This window comes from Protopterus annectens, chromosome 4.part1, assembly GCF_019279795.1.
Source record: "Protopterus annectens isolate FY-2018-M chromosome 4.part1, PAN1.0, whole genome shotgun sequence".
NCBI lineage: Eukaryota > Metazoa > Chordata > Ceratodontiformes > Protopteridae > Protopterus > Protopterus annectens.
Window position 1 is genome coordinate 61,004,051 of NC_056734.1, and position 14,824 is coordinate 61,018,874.

Consider the following 14,824-nt stretch of genomic DNA (forward strand, 5'->3'; position numbering starts at 1 on the left):
AACTTCTTGAAATACTGTATCATAATCTCTTTTAACACTCATAAAGTTAACATCACACACTATAGCATCAAGTTGGTTTAAATCAATTAACAGTGTGTTCATTTTGCTTTCATAGTCCTTGACCATGAGTTGAATCATTTCAAGTCCCATTCTGTTAAATAGCTCTGTAAGTTCTTTAAATAAAGAAGACCCTGGTGTAGCGTTATTTGGGAACTTGTTGAGGCGGAGTCCTTTCGGAACTCTCTTAACGCATATACACTCTAGTAAATAGTCAATTTCCAACTGTGTAGATTTATATGCATATAGTTTGCCATTAAACAATGAAAAATTATTGACTGCATGGTTATCAGCTGGATTAAAGTCAGAAACCATACTTTGTTGGAAAGCGAACTGTTTACTAGTCCATGTGTTAAAATTAAACACTTTGGAAGTGCCTCCTGTTCCTTTTACTGTCCCCGTTTGCTGGTTAGTCGCTGTATTTTTCAAAACTTCGTCCGTTAAATGTCTCTCGTTGCTAGGTCCACTTTGTGAACTGTCTTTCGACTTATCCATATTCCGCTTAGTGCCAAGTTCGTGTTGTTGGTTTCCTGGTATCTGATCCTTTGAAACGGCGTTGTTCTGTTTTAGCGAATTGCTGAGTTGTGTGAGCAGGCAAATGACTTGTCTGAACTCCCCTCGAGTAACTGGATTGTCGTCAGGGACGTCACGTAAGATAAGAGATGTGCTGTTGAAATCGGACTGGTCGGTACCTTCTGCCATGAAGAAAACAGATGAAATACAAACAAAACGAACTTGGTCTCAATAATCCCAAAAAATACACAGTAGAGTGTATCCGACCAAATAATCCTCCAAATTCCTTCAATTAAAAACTTTTATTAGAACTTGTAAAATGACAAAAATCAACAAATAAGTGAAATCAAACCAAGCGCTTTCGCCTGAATCAATGTCAGGCTTTATCAAGATATTCACCTACAACAGTTACTTGCTTTAAATAGTGTAGCCCCTTGCCTACTCACGTGAATTATTAATTCAATCAATGTGTTAATTATCATTTAAAAGTGTCATTTAGAGGTAGATATAACCTTTATATGGAAGTTTTGCACAATATTTATATTTAAAAATATATTTATACATATTTAATTAACAATCCTTAAAAATTAATTAACTGAAAATTATTTAGCAAAAAGATAAAAAATGTATGTATATATATCAATTATTAAGTTAGGCAATCATTAATGCAAAAAAGATGTATACTGGTCGCGAAAAATAACATCTCAACATTAATGTTAAAAGTTTTGTTCAAGCTTCTCACCAAAACCATATGTGCTGTCTAACTTTATAATAGCAATACGGTGCAACAGCACCCTAAGTGTGTACAAAAAATAAGAAAAAATATTAACTTGTCATATAATTCATGTACTGAGAAATATTGTGAGTATTAACAGAATGAAAATAGTACTTGTTGCATGTTAGGAATATTAAATATCAAATATTAAAATTAGCATGTTGGATAAAATAATACAATATTAATATCAATAAATAGATAAATAAATAAATAAATAAATAAATTAATTAATTAATTAATTAATATAAAATATTTAAATATTTAACTATGTATCAATATCAATATAAATATGAATATTTTATATTAATTTATTAATTTATTTATTTATGTATCTATTTATTGATATTAATATTGTAGTTATTTTATCCAACATGCTAGTTTTAATATTTGATATTTAATGTTCCTAACATGCAGCAAGTACTATTTTCATTCTGTTAATACTCACAATATTTCTCAGTACATGAATTATATGACAAGTTAATATTTTTATTATTTTTTGTACACACTTAGGGTGCTGTTGCACCGTATTGCTATTATAAAGTTAGACAGCACATACGGTTTTGGTGAGAAGCTTGAATAAAACTTTTAACATTAATGTTGAGATGTTATTTTTCATGACCAGTATACATCTTTTTTGCATTAATGATTACCTAACTTAATAATTGATGTATATACATACATTTTTTATCTTTTTGCTAAATAATTTTCAGTTAATTAATTTTTAAGGATTGTTAATTAAATATGTATAAATATATTTTTAAATATAAATATTGTGCAAAACTTCCATATAAAGGTTATATCTACCTCTAAATGACACTTTAAAATTATACTTAACACATTGATTGAATTAATAATTCACATGAGTAGGCAAGGGGCTACACTATTTAAAGCAAGTAACTGTTGTAGGTGAATATCTTAATAAAGCGTGACATTGATTCAGGCGAAAGCGCTTGGTTTGATTTCACTTATTTGTTGATTTTTGTCATTTTACAAGTTCTAATAAAAGTTTTTAATTGAAGGAAATATGGTAGCTTCCTCATTCTCTTGCATGGTTTGGTAATGGCTGGAGTCCAGCATGCCAGATGCCTGCGTGTATGGCATTGTGTGTTGTTGTTATTTGTGATTGCATACTCCAAGCATTCCTGGCTGTGTTCATGGAATGCCTGTATAACATGTTCTGTGGTGTGTCCCATATTCTGCACTTGCACAGGGCCTTTTGTGGATTCAACATCGGTTTTAAGGGCTGCAACCTATGCTTTACATGTTTTTCATTGTGGTATTCTGGCCAGGGACTGGGGTCAGGATGTGTATATCCAGTGTGATTACTCTATGGTCTGGTCTTACCAGTGAGGGGTACACTTCTCATCTTGCCATCCAGTACACATGTTGCTTATTATCACATCCAGTATGCTTACCCCTCTTGTGGGAGTGGTACATTGTTCCTGGGCATTTTGGTTTATGGATTCTGGGAAATTTTCTCCTACTGTGTTGGTGCTAGTATAATGCTCCCAGTGTATGTCTGGGTATTTTCAGTCAAGCAATATAATGTGGTTTGGGGGGCTTGATATATTCATGTATTCCGACATAGGCCAGGTGCAGTTCCTGGTATTAGGACAGTAGTCTGCAGCAGGCTATATACTGGGAGGCGGTTTTAGCCATTGGTATTTGACCATGGCTAATCCATGCTGCTTCTTGTTGTGGTGCCAACATGGGGGTGTGGTTATCCTTGCCATTTCTTGTTAGTCACCCTCCTTTTGTAGCTTGTTCCATGTTTTGCGGCTGTACAGCACAGTATGAGGTGTGACCTGGTAGTGTTAGGGTGCTGATGTGAGCCTTGACCCAGTTCTCTATTACAGGACTGGTATCTACATTCTCCATACTGTGTGTGTTTACACTGCACACATCTTGCTGTTTAGACATCTGTCATTGGGTAGCATTACATATAGGTTCTTATCCCTTGTAGAACCTATGAAGGGTGGTTTGTGTTTTGAGACATACCTATTCAGGGCATGCTGTGGGAACTGACACCCTTTGCCAGTATCCATGGGGCATGGCATGATAGGTGCATGCCACCCCTAGCAGGTGGTGCATCATGTCATGCTCCGCATGTCTTCCCAGCCTGAAACACATTGGCTCCCCTTTGACTAACTGCATTACTTCAGCCAGTTATTGCACTTGATCATCCCATCGTCATTTTGTGGCTTCATGCTTGGTGAGGGTGGATGTTAGTCAGGGTGCTCATGTGTGCATATAATACATGGTGTTACATTACTTAACACATGGCATACATGCCTCAGGTGGTGCTGCAGGGCTGCCTCTGTCGGATGCGCATATTACACTTCCCAGTACATGTTTGTGAGCAGGTAATGTCATTTTAGGCATCCATGTTATTATTTGAGTGAGTCAGAGGGGGTATCATTCCCAGGGTTCCTACTGAGCCAGTGTATGTGCTATGCGTTGCCGCTTTGCCAAGGCCAGGGCATACTGGGCACGCCTCCTTCTGCCTACTGGGGCAGGCTCAGGTTGTTCCTCCTCCGAGTCACGCACTGCCTGTGATGGCCTTGGCAATGGTGGGGGGCTGTTTGGCCTGGCCCTATGCTGGTCCTGCTGCAGCTGTTTTCGCAAGATCATATTATGTAGCATAGCACATACCATGACAATTTGGGTACATGTAGTTGGTGTGTACTGCAAGGCTCCACCAGATGTGACCAGACACCGGAACCGTGACTTGAGCATCCCAAACACACGCTCTATTACATTACGTGTTTGTGCATGTGCCTCATTATGGCGTTCCTGTTCAGGTGTGTGTGCGTTTCTGATGGGTGTCATCAGCCACGGCTCCAGTGCATAACCTGCATCCCCCACTAGGCGTCCGTGTGGGATGTCCCCATTGGCAAATGTCTGGTACAGCTGCGTCAAATGCCAGATGTGGGAATCGTGGTAACTCCCAGGGCAGCCAGCACACACATTCATTATTATGCCCTGGGCATCACACATGACCTGGCAGTTGATGGAGGGGAAGCCCTTGCGGATAATGTAGGCCCTACCCCGCTCACCGGCTGGTGCTTTGATGCATATGTGCTTGCAGTCTATTGCACCCACTACCTCAGGGTATTCCGCTATTTGCTGGAAGAGATGCATATTGCTGGCCAATACCTCACGGGCATTGGGGAAATATGCATGATCACTGGCATGTGCTGACATGGCATCCAGGAACTGGTGCAGTACCCTGCAGGCTGATGCCTGTGATATCCCCATCATATCGCCAGCTGGTCTCTGGAAGGTACCTGTTGCTAGTATTCTTAGGCCAACACATACCTTGGTTTCCACTGGGATGGGTTCCCCTCTGTTGGTTCTGTGTGTGAGGCGTGGCCTGCACAGCTCAACAATTTGCTGCAGGAGCTCTCTGTCCACTCTATAGCGCTCTACTATTTTCAGCTCATGTAACCCGTAGTAGGTGACCCTGGGCCTGTACACTCTTCTCCGTCTCCTCACTGTGGGTTGTCTGGCACCATCTGCATTGTCACCACCCTCAGCAAATCGCCTATGTCTCATTATGACAGCTATGGCAGCCCCTAACATTTCTGCTCTGAGTTAAGCTTTTTCAGTTTTCACTTCTATTAGCTTACTCCTGTCCTGCAGTGTTTCTTAAGAGAAACATCCTGCACTACTGTTTGCAGAGTTTTAAGTGCTGGGCTGGGCTACTATTCTGCCTGTGTAATTGCCTGCTTCTAACTGTTTTCACCCGCTAGCTTCAGCAGTTATCCCTGCTAGCTTCCTATTAATTCTGTTGCTTCCTTTTTCCTCTCTGTTTCCTCAGGGGGGAGCAGCGTGCATACCATCAGAAACATGCTCACAGTGGCTTACACGCATGCACACATGCTTACACGGTTCAGAATCTACTTATTTGGGTTAAAACGCACGTACACCCACGCAAACACTGTTACCCGTCTGCCAATAGCCTCCAACATACTCAGCCTGCCCTACATGCACGCACACCCATGCAAACAGTGTTAAACATCTCCCAACACGCTCCCACATGCTCAGTCTGCCTTACACGCATGCACACCGCTCTACTCGCACTTCATGGGGCACACACGTGCGCATGCATGCCCAGCAAGAAACTTGGGTGTAAGTAACAGTATACACCTTTCATTTCTTGACTTTCCATGACTTATCTAGTGGCGCACCTCTTTCCATGATCTGTGTCTGTCATCTGTCATGTTACACTGACCTCCAATGAACTGTATTTCTTTCTACCATCCCCCCTGTGATGTCACCTATCTCCTACTCTATTCCTCCCCCTTATGTATCTCTTACACTACTCAGACTGTACTCATTTGCTATGTGACTTTGAGATTCGGTATCCTAACCCTCATTTACATGAGATTTCCTACTAATGCTTAGTTGCATGTCTTAGACTCAGCTTCCCCCCTTAGCAACCACTACACAGTGGCCATGTTGTTTTTGGTCTGCTGGTCCCTGCATTGTCATTCCATGTATTGCATGAAACCCACATTTGTGGGTTTATAACCTTCTTTTTTATGATTTTATACAGCGCAGCCCGTTTGGGCGGGGCTGCGCTGGGTTTAGATCACCGAAAAAAAAAATTATATTTTTAATATTTTGGCATCAGGTTATATTGACAATGGCCACATATTTGGCCATTGGCATGCTGCCTGAGTCATATGCACCCTTTTTTTGGAGCTGACATGGCTCCATTGTGGAATTTGCAGAAACGTACTCAGTTGTCAACTGAGTACATTTCTGCAGCTAAAACGTCTCTTACACGGACTGGTTTCTGCTTTGTGGATTGCTAATATACCTCATTTGCATACCTTTCAGCTGCAAGTGAGGTATTTAGCATGTCCACGCCCAGTCCGTGTAAGAGACGTTTTAGCTGGTCTCTTACACGGAGTTTAGGGCTGTTCCTGGATTGCGAGGCTTGCATGGAGTGTTGCACGTCTCTTACACTCCGTGCAAGCCTTCGTGAATCCTGCCCAAGGTATTATAAGACATGGGACACTTGTGCAATCTCATTTGTTTGTACATGTGTTAATTACATATTTAGTGCAATGACTGATCAGACAACAATTTAGGAGTCTTGTTTGCAGAAATGCAGCTCTGTCTTTTCTTTGTATTGTGTTAATTTTCTCTTACCTGTGCTGTACACTCAGACTTGCAGTCTGCAGGGCATTTACTTTCATTGCCCTTTTACTGTATGAGAATACTATGCAAGCAATAATGCCTGACAGGGTGTGTGTTATTGTAGAAATAACGCCTGCTCAGGGGTGTTCTGAGGCCCAACACCAAAGATGGAGGGCCTCTACACCCCCTGGAAGGGTACTATTTCCACAATAATACATACTCTGGAGGCATTATTGCACTTAGAAAATGGATTGTTTTCAAAATTGATGTTTTAGTTACTTATTTATTGTTTTTATTACTGTTTTTTATATATTTTGATGCAAAATAGTTCCTCCGCCTAATGTCTCAAATGTGCTGTAGTATAATTTGATGGTGTTCGAAGAATCATTTTACATCCAAAATATAACACTTAAAATAACAAGGTATTTACATTATATTTTGGACCCTTAATCCTAAGGCATTTGGTTTGTTGCCAGTTATTGGAGACTGAAGTTACTAAATAATGCCATACATTTCAGTTTCAGATGATTATTTTATTCAGAAAATTCATGCTAACACAAATCCTTTTATTTAAGCAAGTTTGTTATTTTATAAGAGGTATTAGAATTAAAGTCTTTTCCTATTTTTGAGCCTTTGTTAGGTATTTATTTTAGGCTTTATCCAGATTTCTTCAGCTGAAAGGTCCAGAGGTATGCAAACCTTTTACTACTGCTGCTGCCAGTAGTTGACCTTACTCAGTCTCACATTCTGTTTCCGAAAATGCATGCTAACTCAAATCCTAATATTCAAGTAAAATATGTCCCCTTTATTTTAGATTTATTCAGCTATCTTGAGCTAAGAGTCAAGGGGACATACCTCTTAGCTGTCAGGATTTTTGCAGAATGCCTAGATTTTTGGTTCATATGTTTGGTCCCATCCTCATAAAATGTGTAGTTTTCTAGCAAATTACCAGGAAGTGAAGTCATTAAATAATGACATTCATTGGAGTTTCAGACTTGATATCCTTCAGAAAAATTCATGCTAATCGAATCCTTGTTATTCTAGCAATTTTTACGTTTATAAGATCAATTTTTTTAAAATCTTTCCCTATTTTTGGTCCTCTGTCTTCCCTTATTTGCAATCCACAAAACAACAGAACACAAAAGCGTGTACACAACTGTAACCACACCTGAATGTCTCAGCATGCTGGAAAGGAAGTACTGAGGCTGCTCTACAGTTCCAACACTAAGCACTTTCATCCACAAGTAATGTGGACTTCCTCAGAATGTTAACATCAAATCCATATCCCTAAATACTCAAAAAGGCACCAAAAAACACATTAAACAATTAATTAGTTGGCATTTCATCAATTAAAACTATAAAATATATTGTGAAGCTATAAAAAGTTATAAAAATATTAAAATTTTACTTGGGACTTTAATCAATTCACATATTTGATATAATAGTAGTACATAATAATACATTCCGATTTATCTCAAATACGTCTCATCTAGGGCTATTCCATTCATTCAAAGTATGCTCAATTAATGCATTTCTCAAAATTAAACATATACAATTGATTTATATGGGTTAAAACAATCATTTAACTTAATAGCAAAACAGGTTTTATAGTAATATATTCGTTTAGTCCAGGTGCATTTGATGCATCAGTATACATTTGCCAGTAAACTTCCCTTTTGCTTAATAATACTTTCCTATTACCCCCTCGTGGACCTGTTTCAACCTGTTCTATAATGACAAATTTAAACACGTGTCACTCCACTCTGGGAAATGTGTCTATAAAGGGCATTGTTGTTGTCTTTTCTTCTTATATCATATATATATGATTATATATTTGCTTTCTATAACATCTCTCGGTTTTCCCGATATAGAACCCTGGGCATTTCATACATTTAGCCATGTATATAATGGATTTTGTGTTGCAGCTACCATTCTTCAAATATGCTCTGGTTCTATTCACATTTCCCAGGTCTACACTATCTTCTTCCCATATATAGCTGTACTGTCCACATTTCCCACATTTTTTGTACATTTATTTAATTTGTTATTCTCCTTCCATTTATTATGACAAATGCATTAATTGAGCATACTTTGAGTGAATGGAATAGCCCTAGATAAGATTTATTTGAGATAAACTGGAATATATTATTATGTACTACTATTATATCAAATATGTGAATTGATTGAAGTCCCAAGTAAAATGTTAACATTTTTATAACTTTTTATAGCTTCACAATATATTTTATAGTTTTAATTGATGAAATGCCAACTAATTAATTGTTTAATGTGTTTTTGGTGTCTTTTTGAGTATTTAAGGATATGGATTTGATGTTGTTAACATTCTGAGGAAGTCCACATTACTTGTGGATGAAAGTGCTTAATGTGTTCAAAGTTTTATGAATAAAGTGTTAGAACTGCAGAGCAACCTTGGTACTTCCTTTCCAGCATGTTAAGACATTCAGGTGTGTCTTCCCTTATTTGTGGATCTGTCCAGATTTCTTGTGCTGAGAGGTATGGAAGAGGTACGGAAACCTCTTAACTGATGCTTCTGCTGCCAGGGATCACTCTCACTCTTAACACACACACACACACACACACACACACACACACACACACACACACACACACACACAGGCACACATGCACACACACACACACACACACACACACACACACACACACACACACACACACACACACACACACACACACACACACACACACACACACTCACACACACAGATTTTTATTTTATTTTTTTTTTCTTTCTTATTTCACAGTCACTAAACAGCAAAACTGTTGCTTAGCGAGCATAAAATAATGGCAGCTGTCAGAGCTCCATGTTGGCTTGATATGCTGCCATGAAGCAGCAGACTCACTTTCAGCAGACATTACCTGTAGATTATCACTTTGTTGGAGAACGTTCATTCTCAAATCAATATGTGGATCTAAAGGTCAGCCATTCTCTAAATGACAGCAATATACAGTTTTCAACAAAGATAGGAGAGATTGGCTATTACTAAATAAAAATTGAGAAATGGGTGTGGCTCATTTCTATTTAAAAGCTTACTACAATTACTTCTACACTTTGTAACTGTATCTTGGGTGATACACCCACTGCATGTAGAGTAGTCTGAATTGCTGTTGTGTATTGCTTCTACCTACCAGTAATGATTCATGGATGCAGTCCATACACAACTAATACTGAAGCAGTGCCTGCACTACGGAGGGAATTTAATAAAGCTTGCATGGTCTTTTTTACAGTGTAGGCATCATGGCACACTGCTTACATGAAAGTAAGCAGATTTGCAATTCAGTAAACTCAGCTGGGTGGCGTGCATGCATGCGCCAACACTGATGTATCAATGGCATGCAAATCACCTCATAAGCAGGTGAATTTCATGCAAATGAGGGAGGTAGAGCAGACCAGCAAGCAGACAGGCAGCCCTGCATACCCCATGTCGGTGTCCATAGTGTATATGGAAAAATTTAATGTACAGGATTTTAGACAGACAACGGGGGCTGTAAAAACATAGGTAGATGGACAGAAATGGCATAGTACATACAGATATGAGCAAAACTATCCACCGTTTGTCCAAAACTGTAAGGGAAATAAGTTAAAATAATTGTATTTTTTTAATGATCTGAGTATGTCTGCACAGAGCATCACAGTGCACAAACATGCTTTTATGAAAAAAAAAGAGTGGAAAAAGCATATTTAATAGTATGTGACAGAAATGTATTATAGGACCCTGTGTGGAGTATCTACAATGGCAAAATGGTGCTGTTGCTAATGTGGTAGGGCCTGGAACAGTGTAGTTTCCAGGTTGTGTGCATGAATCACTATGCAAATGAGGTGGGGGTTACTGAATAGCATAAATGGATATCTGTGTCCAACATATCCCTTCTTTGTAGGCACAGAACTGTGTTGGTGTCCACAAAAGAGGTGACTGACATCAAGAGGGAGTGTGTCTGAGGACTTGTAAGCTCATTGGAGCTCAGATGCACCTGTGTGTGCAACAAGCTGCTGTGCTCAGCAGGGTGTTTGTACACTGACTGTTAAGCTTTATTTACCTCTGTGGCACTTGTTTCCACATGTTTGCATGGTGCGCCACCCTGCTGAGCATGACCTTTCAGGGGAGTGTGCACAGTGACTGCTAAGTTTTGTTTATCTTCACGGCACATGTTTCCACATATTTGCATTAGGAGCCACTGTGCTGAGTTAATTTAAAAGCCAACGCTGTATTAATTACTAATGACCCCTATTTCACTTAAACTAGGGCCATTACAGCTTCTTAATGATGTACTTGGCAGGGGGAATGCATCATAGGTAGCCAATCCCACAGCCTGCACCTATAGCAGAGCACTATAAAGGTTGCATACACCCCACAATCTTGAGTTCTCTCACATACTCAGCACAAGTGGAGTACAGACTTGGGAATTTTAACTGAAAGAATGCTAGGAGCTGCTGCAGTTCTGCTACATCTGCATGTGCTAGATGGTGAGGTCAATGCTGCTGCTGCTAACAATAGGCCTAGACTGAGAAGGGGAAAAGTGTTCAAGACCAGTGTAACCTTCCAGGAGCTACTTCAGTTGAAGATTATAGAGTGCTACAGGGTGGATAGGGGCATACTACAAGAATTCACTGAGCTCTGCCTCCCTCAACTCAGACCCAGAGCCAACAGAGGGGAGCCCACCCCGGTGGATGCAAATTATGTGTAGCTCTTAGGATACAAGCCACAGGTACTTCCCAAAGAGCAGCTGGAGACATGATGGGGGTCTTGCAGGCATCAGCATCCACGGTACTCCACCAGATCCTAGATGCCATGTTACCGCATGCCAGTAAGCATATATCATTTTCCCTCAACCCTGAGGTAAGTGCCAGCAATATCCAGTACTTCTACCATGTGAGCACACTATTCTGAGGTACTAGATGAAATAGATTGCACTCATGTACATATTAAGGCACCACCAAGTAAGGAGGGTAGAATCTATGTCAACTGCAAGAGGTATCACTGTATAAGCTGTCAGGTTGTATGCAATACCCAGGTCATCATCGTGAATGTGTGTTCTGGCAGCCCTGGTAATTATCACGACTCACATATCAGGCATGCATCACAGCTGTAACAGATGTTTGCTAGGGGGACATCCTGCACAGCCATTTAATGCGGGATGCTGGCTATGCAATGGAACCATGGATGATGACACCCATCAGAAATGCACACACACCCACAGAAAAGCACTATAATGAGGCACATGCACAAACTACAAAATCAATGAGCATGTATTTGTGCTACTGAAGTCATGGTTCCAATGCCTCGATATATCTGGTTGAGCCCTGCAGTACTCTCCAGTGACATGAGCACAAATATTCATGTGCCATGCTGCACAATATGATCCTGTGGAAACAGCTGCACCAGGGTCAACAAAAGGAAGGAATACACAGCCCCCACCAGTGTCTAGGTCCCCACAACCACACCCACCAAAGAACTCAGACAAGGAACCCCCTGAGCATGTCCTTGTAAGCAGACATAGGCATGCTCAGTATGCCCTGGCCTTGGCCAAGAAACAATGCATAGCAAATGCACTGACATCCTAGGGCCCTAGGGACTGACTCCTTACTCTGACTTCTATGCATATAGTAAAAATGATGGCAGCCAGCCCACACAACCTATACCTAACCATATATTGGCTGTGTACTGCATGCATCAGACAGAGTGAGCCACAAACTACAGATCTGCCAACTGCTGCATTTGCAAGGTAAGTCAGTCACATATACAACACGTATAAGGAGTACTAGAATATGGTAGCATATTTATGGACCTGAGGCAGGTATGCAAGGGAAAATAATGGGCAGCTGGGCTACTTGGAGAGATCTAACAGCCACATAGGACAACACTTACCCAGTCCAATAGTATGTGCTCCATAATAGTCACTAGGCCACATGGATGGAAAATTCACTGCATTATTCAAGGGAGATGGTAAACAGTGTAGTCACAGGATAGTCGTACAACTATATATGCCAGCAGATCATGGACAGGTTGTCCCCCACCCCAAGCACATCAGTGTTCCCATACAATTGCTGTAACAGTATTTTAGCAATGATATATCAACAGACTAGCCAATCTGTGGGCTGTGACATAGAATCTGAGCACATGTTGTATGTCACACATAATGCAGGGATGACAATGTATGCCTGTATGCTGTTGATCGTGTGATGAAAGACACATCTCAGTCTGGTGGTTGGTGTGGCTAAGTGGGGTAGGCATGTCAGCTTGGGTGCTGGTGTTGATGGTATGAATCTGGCAGCATCCACATAGTTTGGATGTGAGGTAGTCGTATGGTGGTATTACAACGGAATGTCATACCCCTCAATCTGTTACTGCATGAAAGCTGGGCAAAGTCATAGAGAATGGGGGAACAAAGGGCAAAAACTACAGACAGACATTACACATGCTCTGATTAACCTAGAAGGTGACTAGAATAACAATAGGTTTCAGAATAACTGAATATCTGCATGGTGTAAAGTCCATCACTCAAATGTGCCTGTAGTTAGTACTATTCAGTGACTGCATTATCCAACAATTTACCAAAACACCACAAATGTATGATAAACAGACCAGTCATATGGGGCAGAATGCTGGACATTCTGCAAAAGCATGTACAGTGAAAGGTATGCAGACTGTCATCTTGTGTGTGTGGCATTACATTATGCACTTCAGTCACATATTAAGTACAGCACACAGCTGGGGAATGCCATGGACAATTTCAGGGAAGTGCTGTACTTTGGATACAGGTGCAGCTGCCAATGGATGTAGCACACAAAATCTCGGTCTGGAGTACAGGTAGCTCTGGCCTGGAGCCCCCTTGTAAGTACTGACAGTCCCACTGGCATGCTCCTACACTTAGCTAACTTAAGCACAATTCTGTTGCCTCTTCATCACAAAGACCTGCTATGTGGAAATATGCCTTTACATACAGACAGCTATATATACATATATGTCTGTCCCTATCCCCCTCTCAGATGATTAATGTATCTATCAGTACTACAAATACATATAATACCAATGTATGAATTTCACCACATATCCTCAGAATACTGCACTTACACATCAATACAGTTGCCCATAGAAAGCAAACCAAGGCTGCAACAGTACATATTCCACTCACCCACAGACCCCTGTGCCTGCGGAATGTCACCATGTAAAAAGACTCAGTTCAGCAGGTGGTGTAATGCATAATTATTTCAATGCATGTCTTGGACAGAGCAAACTGTCCATGGCCAAATGTTTGCCTGTCTAACTGCAACCAGCCACATATGGCCATACTGGTAACTGTACATACATAGCATGGATATTAACAGGTATCCCACTCCTAGGGCACTAGATACAATAACAGTACCAGGCAATAGAACTCTGCAGGGTACATATGCTGTCCAACACAAGCCGTCTTTGTGTACACAACAAGTACAGTGCTTGCAATCACATGTACAACAGACATAACCTGTGGCACATGCAATAAGTATTGTGAGCTATAGTGTGCAACTGTAGAGAGGTAGGGGCTCTACCCTCTCATCAGCCAAGTGTGTGTGTGTGTGTGTGTGTGTGTGTGTGTGTGTGTGTGTGTGTGTGTGTGTGTGTGTGTGTGAGTGTGTGTAAATGTATCCTCTTGCAGCACTATGGACATGCCTTATGAGCTACCTCTTCAATGGTTAGGTACTTATTGGCCCTGTTACTAGCTGATGACCTGTAAATTGCCCTCCTCTACAAGGCCTGCTGATGTCATCCACCTTAAGAGCACTGGCTGAGAAGCAGGAATCAGATAAAGTCCATATTGCATGAGATAAGTACTGTGAGCTATAGTGTTGAACAGTAAATAGCTAGGGGTTTTAATCTCACATCAGCCAACTCTGTGTGTGTATAATTATATCCCCTTGCAGCACTATAGCCATACCCTTATGGGCTATCCCCCCTCCAATGGTTAGGCAAGTTTTAGCCCTATGACTAGCTGCTGGCCTCTAAATTGGCCTCCTCTACAAGGCCTGCTAATGTCATCCACCTTAAGAGCATTGGCTCACAGTCTATCATTCAATAAACTCTGTGGCACATGCCATAAGTACTGTGAGCTATAGGGTCTAACAATATATAGGTAGAGGTTCTAATCTCCCATTAGCTAATTTGGTGTATGTGTATATCCATACCACATACATGTAATTACTTTTATAACATACACATCAGTAGGGTTTTGCATTATTTTACTGGTTGCAGGTGATGTGGCCTCCCAAATGAATGACCGCAACATGGCCTGCTAATATCAACATGCATTATGTGT